This window comes from Ambystoma mexicanum, chromosome 1p (assembly GCF_040938575.1).
Source record: "Ambystoma mexicanum isolate Mex_15411 chromosome 1p, UKY_AmexF1_1, whole genome shotgun sequence".
Taxonomy (NCBI): Eukaryota; Metazoa; Chordata; class Amphibia; order Caudata; family Ambystomatidae; genus Ambystoma; species Ambystoma mexicanum.
In genome coordinates this window covers 72,995,958-73,007,074 of record NC_090921.1, presented here as the reverse complement: position 1 = coordinate 73,007,074, position 11,117 = coordinate 72,995,958, and positions in this window count along the sequence as shown.

The window sequence follows — 11,117 nt, the reverse complement described above, 5'->3', positions numbered from 1 at the left end:
AGGCAGGAGCGGATGAAGGGGCATAGGATGAAGTATCTAGACCGTGGGAAGGGGCAGCCAGAGGCTGGAGCCTGCAGCAGGTAAATGGGGGAGGGCGGGATCGGGTGAATGGGCAGGGGATGAAGTATCAAGACCGCGGGATAGGGCAGCCAGAGGCTGGAGCCTGTAGCAGGGCAGTGCGGGAGGGCAGGAGCGGGTGAAGGGGCAGAGGATGAAGTATCTAGACGGCGGGACGGATCTTCCAGAGGCTGGAGCCTGCAGCAGGTAAGCGGGGGAGGGCAGGAGTGGGTGAAGGGGCAGACGATGAAGTGTCTACACCGCGGGAAGGGGCAGCCAGAGGCTGGAGCCTGCAGCAGGTAACTGGAGGAGGGCGGGAGCAGGTGAAGGGTCAGAGGATGAAGTATCTAGACTGTGGGAAGGGGCTGCCAGAGGCTGGAGCATGCAGCAGGTAAGTGCAGGAGGGCGGGAGTGGGTGAAGGGGCAGAGGATGAAGTATTTAGACCACGGGAAGGGGCAGCCAGAGGCTGGAGCCTGCAGCAGGTAGGTGGAGGAGGGCAGGAGCAGGTGAAGGGGCAAAGGATGAAGTATGTAGACCGCGGGAAGGGGCATCCAGAAGCTGGAGCTTGCAGCAGGTAAATGAGGGAGGGCAGGATCAGGTGAAGGGGCAAAGGATGAAGTATGTAGACCGCGGGAAGAGGCAGCCAGAAGCTGGAGCCTGCAGCAGGTAAGTGGGGGAGGTGGGAGCGGGTGAAGGGGCAGAGAATGAAGTATCTAGACTGCGGGAAGGCTCTAGGCCAGAGGCTGGAGCCTGCAGCAGGTAGCTGGGGGAGGGCAGGAGTGGGTGAAGGGGCAGAAGATAAAGTATCTAGAATGGGGAAGGGGCAGCCAGAGGCTGGAGCCTGCAGCAGGTAAGTGGGGGAGTGCGGGATCCGGTGAAGGGGCAGAGAAGGAAGTATCTAGACCACGGGATAGGGCAGCCAGAGGCTAGAGCCTGTAGCAGGGCAGTGCAGGAGGGCGGGAGCGGGTGGAGGGGCAGAGGATGAAGTAGCTGGACCGTGGGAAGGGGCAGCCAGAGGCTGGAGCCTGTAGCAGGGCAGTGCATGAGGGCGGGTGAGGGGGAAGAGGATGAATTATCTAGACGGCAGAAAGGGGCAGCCAATGGCTGGAACCTACAGCAGGTAGGTGGGTGAGGGCGGGAGCTGGTGAAGGGGCAAAGGATGAAGTATTTAGACCGTGGGAAGGGGCAGCCAGAGACTGGAGCCTGCAGCAGGAAGGTGGGGTACGGCGGGAGCGGGTGAAGGGGCAGAGGATGAAGTATCTAGACCGCGGGATGGGGCTGTCAGAGGCTGGAGCCTACAGCAGGTAAGTGGGGGAGGGCAGGAGCGGGTGAAGGGGCAGAGGATGAAGTATGTAGACCGTGGGAAGGGGCTTCCAGAGGCTGGAGCCTGCCGCAGGAAAGTGGGGGAGGGCGGGAGCGGGTGAAGGGTCAAAGGATGAAGTATTTAGACCGCGGGAAGGGGCAGCCAGAGACTGGAGCCTGCAGCAGGAAAGTGGGGTACGGCGGGAGCAGGTGAAGGGTCAGAGGATGAAGTATCTAGACTGTGGGAAGGGGCTGCCAGAGGCTGGAGCATGCAGCAGGTAAGTGCAGGAGGGCGGGAGTGGGTGAAGGGGCAGAGGATGAAGTATTTAGACCACGGGAAGGGGCAGCCAGAGGCTGGAGCCTGCAGCAGGTAGGTGGAGGAGGGCAGGAGCAGGTGAAGGGGCAAAGGATGAAGTATGTAGACCGCGGGAAGGGGCATCCAGAAGCTGGAGCTTGCAGCAGGTAAATGAGGGAGGGCAGGATCAGGTGAAGGGGCAAAGGATGAAGTATGTAGACCGCGGGAAGAGGCAGCCAGAAGCTGGAGCCTGCAGCAGGTAAGTGGGGGAGGTGGGAGCGGGTGAAGGGGCAGAGAATGAAGTATCTAGACTGCGGGAAGGCTCTAGGCCAGAGGCTGGAGCCTGCAGCAGGTAGCTGGGGGAGGGCAGGAGTGGGTGAAGGGGCAGAAGATAAAGTATCTAGAATGGGGAAGGGGCAGCCAGAGGCTGGAGCCTGCAGCAGGTAAGTGGGGGAGTGCGGGATCCGGTGAAGGGGCAGAGAAGGAAGTATCTAGACCACGGGATAGGGCAGCCAGAGGCTAGAGCCTGTAGCAGGGCAGTGCAGGAGGGCGGGAGCGGGTGGAGGGGCAGAGGATGAAGTAGCTGGACCGTGGGAAGGGGCAGCCAGAGGCTGGAGCCTGTAGCAGGGCAGTGCATGAGGGCGGGTGAGGGGGAAGAGGATGAATTATCTAGACGGCAGAAAGGGGCAGCCAATGGCTGGAACCTACAGCAGGTAGGTGGGTGAGGGCGGGAGCTGGTGAAGGGGCAAAGGATGAAGTATTTAGACCGTGGGAAGGGGCAGCCAGAGACTGGAGCCTGCAGCAGGAAGGTGGGGTACGGCGGGAGCGGGTGAAGGGGCAGAGGATGAAGTATCTAGACCGCGGGATGGGGCTGTCAGAGGCTGGAGCCTACAGCAGGTAAGTGGGGGAGGGCAGGAGCGGGTGAAGGGGCAGAGGATGAAGTATGTAGACCGTGGGAAGGGGCTTCCAGAGGCTGGAGCCTGCCGCAGGAAAGTGGGGGAGGGCGGGAGCGGGTGAAGGGTCAAAGGATGAAGTATTTAGACCGCGGGAAGGGGCAGCCAGAGACTGGAGCCTGCAGCAGGAAAGTGGGGTACGGCGGGAGCGGGTGAAGGGGCAGAGGATGAAGTATCTTTACCGCGGGAAGGGGCTGCTAGAGGCTGGAGCCTGCAGCAGTTAAGTGCGGGAGGGCGGGAGCGGGTGAAGGGGCAGAGGAGGAAGTATCTAGACCACGGGAATGGGCAGCCAGAGGCTGGAACCTGCAGCAGGTAGGTGGGGGAGGGCAGGAGCAGGTGAAGGGGCAAAGGATGAAGTATGTAGACCGCGGGAAGGGGCAGCCAGAAGCTGGAGCCTGCAGCAGGTAAGTGGGGGAGGTGGGAGCTAGTGAAGGGGCAGAGGATGAAGTATCTAGACCACGGGAATGGGCAGCCAGAGGCTGGAGCCTGCAGCAGGTAAGTGCGGAGGGTGGGAGTGGGTGAAGGGGCAGAAGATAAAGTATCTAGACCGTGGGAAGGGGCAGCCAGATGCTGGAGCCTTCAGCAGGTAAGTGCGGAGGGTGGGAGTGGGTGAAGGGGCAGAGGATGAAGTATCTAGACCGTGGGAAGGCTCTAGGCCAGAGGCTGGAGCCTGCAGCAGGTAGGTGGGGGAGGGCGGGAGCGAGTTAAGGAGCAGAGGATGAAGTATCTAGACTGCGGGAAGGGGCAGCCAGAGGCTGGAGCCTGCAGCAGGTAAGTGGAGGAGGGCGGGAGCGAGTGAAGGGGCAAAGGATGAAGTATTTAGACCGTGGGAAGGGGCAGCCAGAGACTGGAGCCTGCAGCAGGAAAGTGGGGGAGGGCGGGATCGGGTGAAGGGGCAGAGGATGAAGTATCTAGACCGCGGGATAGGGCAGCCAGAGGCTAGAGCCTGTAGCAGGGCAGTGCGGGAGGGCGGGAGTGGGTGAAGGGGCAGAGGATGAAGTAGCTAGACCACGGGAAGGGGCAGCCAGAGACTGGAGCCTGCAGCTGGTAGGTGGGGGAAGGCAGGAGCGGATGAAGGGGCATAGGATGAAGTATCTAGACCGTGGGAAGGGGCAGCCAGAGGCTGGAGCCTGCAGCAGGTAAATGGGGGAGGGCGGGATCGGGTGAATGGGCAGGGGATGAAGTATCAAGACCGCGGGATAGGGCAGCCAGAGGCTGGAGCCTGTAGCAGGGCAGTGCGGGAGGGCAGGAGCGGGTGAAGGGGCAGAGGATGAAGTATCTAGACGGCGGGACGGATCTTCCAGAGGCTGGAGCCTGCAGCAGGTAAGCGGGGGAGGGCGGGAGTGGGTGAAGGGGCAGACGATGAAGTGTCTACACCGCGGGAAGGGGCAGCCAGAGGCTGGAGCCTGCAGCAGGTAAGTGGAGGAGGGCGGGAGCAGGTGAAGGGTCAGAGGATGAAGTATCTAGACTGTGGGAAGGGGCTGCCAGAGGCTGGAGCATGCAGCAGGTAAGTGCAGGAGGGCGGGAGTGGGTGAAGGGGCAGAGGATGAAGTATTTAGACCACGGGAAGGGGCAGCCAGAGGCTGGAGCCTGCAGCAGGTAGGTGGAGGAGGGCAGGAGCAGGTGAAGGGGCAAAGGATGAAGTATGTAGACCGCGGGAAGGGGCATCCAGAAGCTGGAGCTTGCAGCAGGTAAATGAGGGAGGGCAGGATCAGGTGAAGGGGCAAAGGATGAAGTATGTAGACCGCGGGAAGGGGCAGCCAGAAGCTGGAGCCTGCAGCAGGTAAGTGGGGGAGGTGGGAGCGGGTGAAGGGGCAGAGAATGAAGTATCTAGACTGCGGGAAGGCTCTAGGCCAGAGGCTGGAGCCTGCAGCAGGTAGCTGGGGGAGGGCAGGAGTGGGTGAAGGGGCAGAAGATAAAGTATCTAGAATGGGGAAGGGGCAGCCAGAGGCTGGAGCCTGCAGCAGGTAAGTGGGGGAGTGCGGGATCGGGTGAAGGGGCAGAGAATGAAGTATCTAGACCACGGGATAGGGCAGCCAGAGGCTAGAGCCTGTAGCAGGGCAGTGCAGGAGGGCGGGAGCGGGTGGAGGGGCAGAGGATGAAGTAGCTGGACCGTGGGAAGGGGCAGCCAGAGGCTGGAGCCTGTAGCAGGGCAGTGCATGAGGGCGGGTGAGGGGGAAGAGGATGAATTATCTAGACGGCAGAAAGGGGCAGCCAATGGCTGGAACCTACAGCAGGTAGGTGGGTGAGGGCGGGAGCTGGTGAAGGGGCAAAGGATGAAGTATTTAGACCGTGGGAAGGGGCAGCCAGAGACTGGAGCCTGCAGCAGGAAGGTGGGGTACGGCGGGAGCGGGTGAAGGGGCAGAGGATGAAGTATCTAGACCGCGGGATGGGGCTGTCAGAGGCTGGAGCCTACAGCAGGTAAGTGGGGGAGGGCAGGAGCGGGTGAAGGGGCAGAGGATGAAGTATGTAGACCGTGGGAAGGGGCTTCCAGAGGCTGGAGCCTGCCGCAGGAAAGTGGGGGAGGGCGGGAGCGGGTGAAGGGTCAAAGGATGAAGTATTTAGACCGCGGGAAGGGGCAGCCAGAGACTGGAGCCTGCAGCAGGAAAGTGGGGTACGGCGGGAGCGGGTGAAGGGGCAGAGGATGAAGTATCTTTACCGCGGGAAGGGGCTGCTAGAGGCTGGAGCCTGCAGCAGTTAAGTGCGGGAGGGCGGGAGCGGGTGAAGGGGCAGAGGAGGAAGTATCTAGACCACGGGAATGGGCAGCCAGAGGCTGGAACCTGCAGCAGGTAGGTGGGGGAGGGCAGGAGCAGGTGAAGGGGCAAAGGATGAAGTATGTAGACCGCGGGAAGGGGCAGCCAGAAGCTGGAGCCTGCAGCAGGTAAGTGGGGGAGGTGGGAGCTAGTGAAGGGGCAGAGGATGAAGTATCTAGACCACGGGAATGGGCAGCCAGAGGCTGGAGCCTGCAGCAGGTAAGTGCGGAGGGTGGGAGTGGGTGAAGGGGCAGAAGATAAAGTATCTAGACCGTGGGAAGGGGCAGCCAGATGCTGGAGCCTTCAGCAGGTAAGTGCGGAGGGTGGGAGTGGGTGAAGGGGCAGAGGATGAAGTATCTAGACCGTGGGAAGGCTCTAGGCCAGAGGCTGGAGCCTGCAGCAGGTAGGTGGGGGAGGGCGGGAGCGAGTTAAGGAGCAGAGGATGAAGTATCTAGACTGCGGGAAGGGGCAGCCAGAGGCTGGAGCCTGCAGCAGGTAAGTGGAGGAGGGCGGGATCGGGTGAAGGGGCAGGGGATGAAGTTTCTAGACTGTGGGATAGGGCAGCCAGAGGCTGGAGCCTGTAGCAGGGCAGTGCGGGAGGGCGGGAGTGGGTGAAGGGGCAGAGGATGAAGTATCTAGACCGTGGGAAGGGGCTTCCAGAGGCTGGAGCCTGCCGCAGGAAAGTGGGGGAGGGTGGGAGTGAGTGAAGGGGCAAAGGATGAAGTATTTAGACCGCGGGAAGGGGCAGCCAGAGACTGGAGCCTGCAGCAGGAAAGTTGGGTACGGTGGGAGCGGGTGAAGGGGCAGAGGATGAAGTATCTTTACCGTGGGAAGGGGCAGCCAGAGGTTGGAGCCTGTAGCAGGGCAGTGCGGGAGGGTGGGAGCGAGTGAAGGGGCAGAGGATGAAGTATCTAGACTGCGGGAAGGGGCAGCCAGAGGCTGGAGCCTGCTGCAGGGCAGTGTGAGAGGGCGGGAGTGGGTGAAGGGGCAGAGGATGAAGTATCTAGACCGCGGGATGGGGCTGCCAGAGGCTGGAGCCTGCAGCAGGTAAGTGAGTGAGGGCAGGAGCGGGTGAAGGGGCAGAGGATGAAGTATCTAGACCGTGGGAAGGGGCTTCCAGAGACTGGAGCCTGCAGCAGGAAAGTGGGGTACGGCGGGAGCGGGCGAAGGGGCAAAGGATGAAGTATTTAGACCGCGGGAAGGGGCAGCCAGAGACTGGAGCCTGCAGCAGGAAAGTGAGGTAGGGCAGGAGCGGGTGAAGGGGCAGAGGATGAAGCATTTAGACTGCAGGAAGGGGCAGCCAGATGCTGGAGCCTTCAGCAGGAAAGTGAGGTAGGGCGGGAGCGGGTGAAGGGGCAGAGGATGAAGTATCTAGACCGCGGGAAGGGGCAGCCAGAGACTGGAGCCTGCAGCAGGAAAGTGAGGTAGGGCGGGAGCGGGTGAAGGGGCAGAGGATGAAGTATCTACACCACGGGAAGGCTCTAGGCCAGAGGCTAGAGCCTGCAGCAGGTAGGTCGGGGAGGACGGGAGCGGGTGAAGGAGCAGAGGATGAAGTATCTAGACCGCGGGAAGGGGCAGCCAGAGGCTGGAGCCTGCAGCAGGTAAATGGGGGAGGGCGGGATTGGGTGAATGGGCAAGGGGTGAAGTATCTAGACCGCTGGATAGGGCAGCCAGATGCTGGAGCCTGCAGCAGGTAATCGGGGGAGGCCGGGAGCGGGTGAAGGGGCAGAGGATGAAGTGTCTAGACAGTGGGAAGGGGCAGCCAGAGGCTGGATCCTGCAGCAGGTAAGTGGGGGAGGGCGGGAGCAGGTGAAGGGGCAGAGAATGAAGTATCTAGACCGTGGGAAGGGGCTGCCAGAGGCTGGAGCAAGCAGCAGGTAAGTGCGGGAGGGCGGGAGCGGGTGAAGGGGCAGAGGATGAAGTATCTAGACCACGGGAAGGGGCAGCCAGAGGCTGGAGCCTGCAGCAGGTAGGTGGGGGGGGGGCAGGAGCAGGTGAAGGGGCAAAGAATGAAGTATGTAGACCTCGGGAAGGCTCTAGGCCAGAGGCTGGAGCCTGCAGCAGGTAAGTGGGGGAGGGCGGGATCGGGTGAAGGGGCATAGGATGAAGTATGTAGACCGCGGGATAGGGCAGCCAGAGGCTAGAGCCTGTAGCAGGGCAGTGCGGGAGGGCAGGAGCGGGTGAAGGGGCAGAGGATGAAGTAGCTAGACCGCGGGAAGGGGCAGCCAGAGGCTGGAGCCTGCAGCAGGTAAGTGGGGGAGGGCGGGAGCAGGTGAAGGGGCAGAGGATGAAGTAACTAGAGCGCAGGAAGGGGCAGCCTGCAGCAGGTAGGTGGGCGAGGGCCGGAGCAGGTGAAGGGGCAGAGGCTGAAGTATCTAGACCGTGGGAAGGGGCTGCCAGAGGCTGGAGCCTGCAGAAGGTAAGTGGGGGAAGGGCGACAGAGGGTGAAGGGGCAGAGGATGAAATATCTAGACCGCGGGAAGGGGCAACCAGAGGCTGGAGCCTGTAGCAGGGCAGTGCAGCAGGGCGGGAGTGGGTGAAGGGGCAGAGGATGAAGTAGCTAGACCGCGGGAAGGGGCAGTCAGAGGCTGGAGCCTGTAGCAGGGCAGTGCAGGAGGGCGTGAGCGGGTGAAGGGGCAGAGGATGAAGGATCTAAACCGCAGCAAGGCTGTAGGCCAGAGGCTGGAGCCTGCAGCAGGTAAGTGGGGGAGGTCGGGAGAGGATGAAGGGGCAGAAGATGAAGTATCTAGACCCCGGGATGGGGCAGCCAGAGGCTGGAGCCTGCAGCAGGTAGGTGGAGGAGGGCAGGAGCAGGTGAAGGGGCAGAGGATGAAGTATCTAGACCGCGGGAAGGGGCTGCCAGAGACTGGAGCCTGCAGCAGGTAAGTGGGGGAGGGCAGGAGCGGGTGAAGGGGCAGAGGATGAAGTATATAGACCACGAGAAGGGGCAGCCAGAGGCTGGAGCCTGCAACAGGTAAGTGTGGGAGGGCGGGTGAAGGGGCAGAGGATGAAGTATCTAGACCGTGGCAAGGGGCTGCCTGAGGCTGGAGCCTGCAGCAGGTAAGTGGGGGAAGGCCGGAGCGGGTGAAGGGGCAGAGGATGAAGTATCTAGACAGCGGGAATGGGCAGCCGGAGGCTGGAATCTGCAGCAGGAAAGTGGGGGAGGGTGGCAGCGGGGGGAGGGGCAGAGGATGAAGTATCTAGACTGCGGGAAGGGGCAGCCAGAGGCTGGAGCCTGCAGCAGGTAAGTGGGGAGGGCGGGAGCGATTGAAGGGGCACAGGATGAAGTATCTAGACCACGGGATAGGGCAGCCAGAGGCTGGAGCCTGTAGCAGGGCAGTGGGGGAGGGCGGGTGAAGGGCAGAGGGTGCTGCGCAGTGGTGGTGCGTTCGGGGGACACACCCCTAAAGTGCCCGGTTGCAAAGGGTCACACCTGTGGACTGCAGCCTTTTGTTCTGGAATCCGCAAGTTCTGCCTGTTGTAACAGGACTTTAGACATAGATCTGATACTTTAGTGCCCCTGGCATCCTGGGCACAGCAGGTGATATCTGCCTATAATAGAGTTCCTGATAATACAGAGGAATATTGGGAGGATAGTGTTGTGTTCAATTGCAGAGTGCCCGCTGGATTCAGAGACACATGGGCTAGTAGGACTATACTCTTGTAGATGCAGAGGCAGTGGCTAAGGCTCCTTTGAGACTCACCAAACTGTGTGACGAACCCCCTCAAATGTTACTCATAAACCCATTCTCTAGAACATCTGAGAGTATCCTGACTTGCAAAATGTGCTTGCTGAAAGTGAACCATCTAGGGCAGATATTGTAAAGGGTCAAAGGGAGTGTCCCTCAAAGGCTTGATTAGGCAGGCCCGTTCCCAGTTGGAGGATGCCCTCCAACCTGGATACACAGCATCTATTAGGAAGATGTGCTCCTGTACAGTGAACCCATAGAGTTAAAACCTGTAGACCACAGGAGATGGGGTATATTTCAGGCTAGGAGGTCCTACCTGGACCAGCTGGCATATGAGCTCTCCCATGCAGGTCGTCTTTGAATCAAGAAAAGTAAGGAGAGCACTTCTACTTGCCAAAGATGGGTGCCCAAGTGGAAGGAGTTTGTACCAAGATCCATGCACCTTTGTTGCGACTCCCTGTTCGAGGGATGCCTTTTGAGGGAGTCGGGGTTGATTTTGTCTGCCCTTGTGGTTGACCATATCACGAGGTTGACTGGGGCAATTCAACATAGGATAGTAACTGCCAAGTCAATCGCTAAAACCCTTCTTGATATCTTTATCGTAGTTTAATCCCCTAAAGAAATGGTGTCTGATAAGGGGACTAACCTCGTGTCCAATTACATGAAGGCAATGTGGAAGGAGAGTTCTGCCTACTACCCTCAAACCAATGGGTCGGATGAACGGTGTAACTGGGCCCTGAAGAGCATGATGTGTGACTTGGAAGATCTCTGTTCAAGAGTGACTTTGTTTTCCAAGAACCAGGCTGTCACATGTGTAAGGGGGACAGAGATGGAATGCCTGGATTGGCATGCTTCTGGAAGCGGAAGTGTTCTAGAGGGCAGGACGGTTGGAGTGGTGGAAGTGAGGATGGTGACAGATCTTGGGGATGTTGCCCATGTACCTTTTCCTGAATTAAATGTGTTCTTCGAAGACCTGTCCCTTTGGCCTCAGTACCGTCATTGCCTTGCTACAATATTCTTAAAAGGAAGGAGGATCTCTTTCTACCATGTCTATTGTTTGCTTACAGTGAGGTATCTAAGCAGGATGTTGAATTCGGGTCCTCTGGGGCTGCTCTTTAGGCCTCTTGTTTGAGGATCCTAAGCCGTGGTGAAGGAAAGGTGATAAACCCTCCTCTCCAGATCGGAACATTGTAGATTACGTGTTCGGTCTCGAGAAGAGAATGACACTAATGATGGCAAAAGCATATGCCGAACTGCAGCCCTGTGGGTGTCCCGGCTGCTCCTGGCACGCAGTACGGACCAATGTTTATTAAGCTGGGCCACCCCTCTCATGCAGCCAGGCTCTATTCATGTCCTGGGGGCCTGGTGGGCCACACAAGACTTCGGATCCCCCAAGGGAGTTGATTCATTTTGTTGTCCAGACAGTATTTTTTCTCTTTCTCCTTCTGTCTTTTTCTCTTCTCCCTTTCTCCTTTTCAGCTGTTCTCCACCTGTCTCTTCTTTTCAGACTCTTGTAGAACCACTTCTCTCCTGCCCAGCCCATTACCGAGCAAAGGAGTTCTGTCCCTTTGTTTCTTGTCTTCATTTTTCTTTTGAACATTTCATCCAGCCCCATGGTGCTCTGGGTGGACTAATCCAAACAACTACATACAAACACACAAACACACCCCACTCTACACAAAACAAAGTATTTTATACGACCCTGGTGCCTGTATCTTTCCTTTCTAGATTTGTTCCCTTAGGGAACAAGCATGTAGGCGGACCCCATTTGGGCCACGGGCTACATATAACATGAAGGCTAGACATGCATGGGCTTCATCTGCTCGTACAACTAGATCTATGGACTACGAGTATAAATCATATGGTGCCAGGCTTAATAATAACACATGTAGGGATGAAAGGCTGAGACATTAAGTTTTCCTGAAAACAAATACTTTTAGTTTTTTCCGGAACTGGCGATGGTTGTGAACCCCAGAACAAGGACAGCAACCCCATTCCCAACACAGAACAAGTGTGTCATGCAGAGATGCACTACACGCACCCCCCTCTCACCTTGACAAGTAAAAA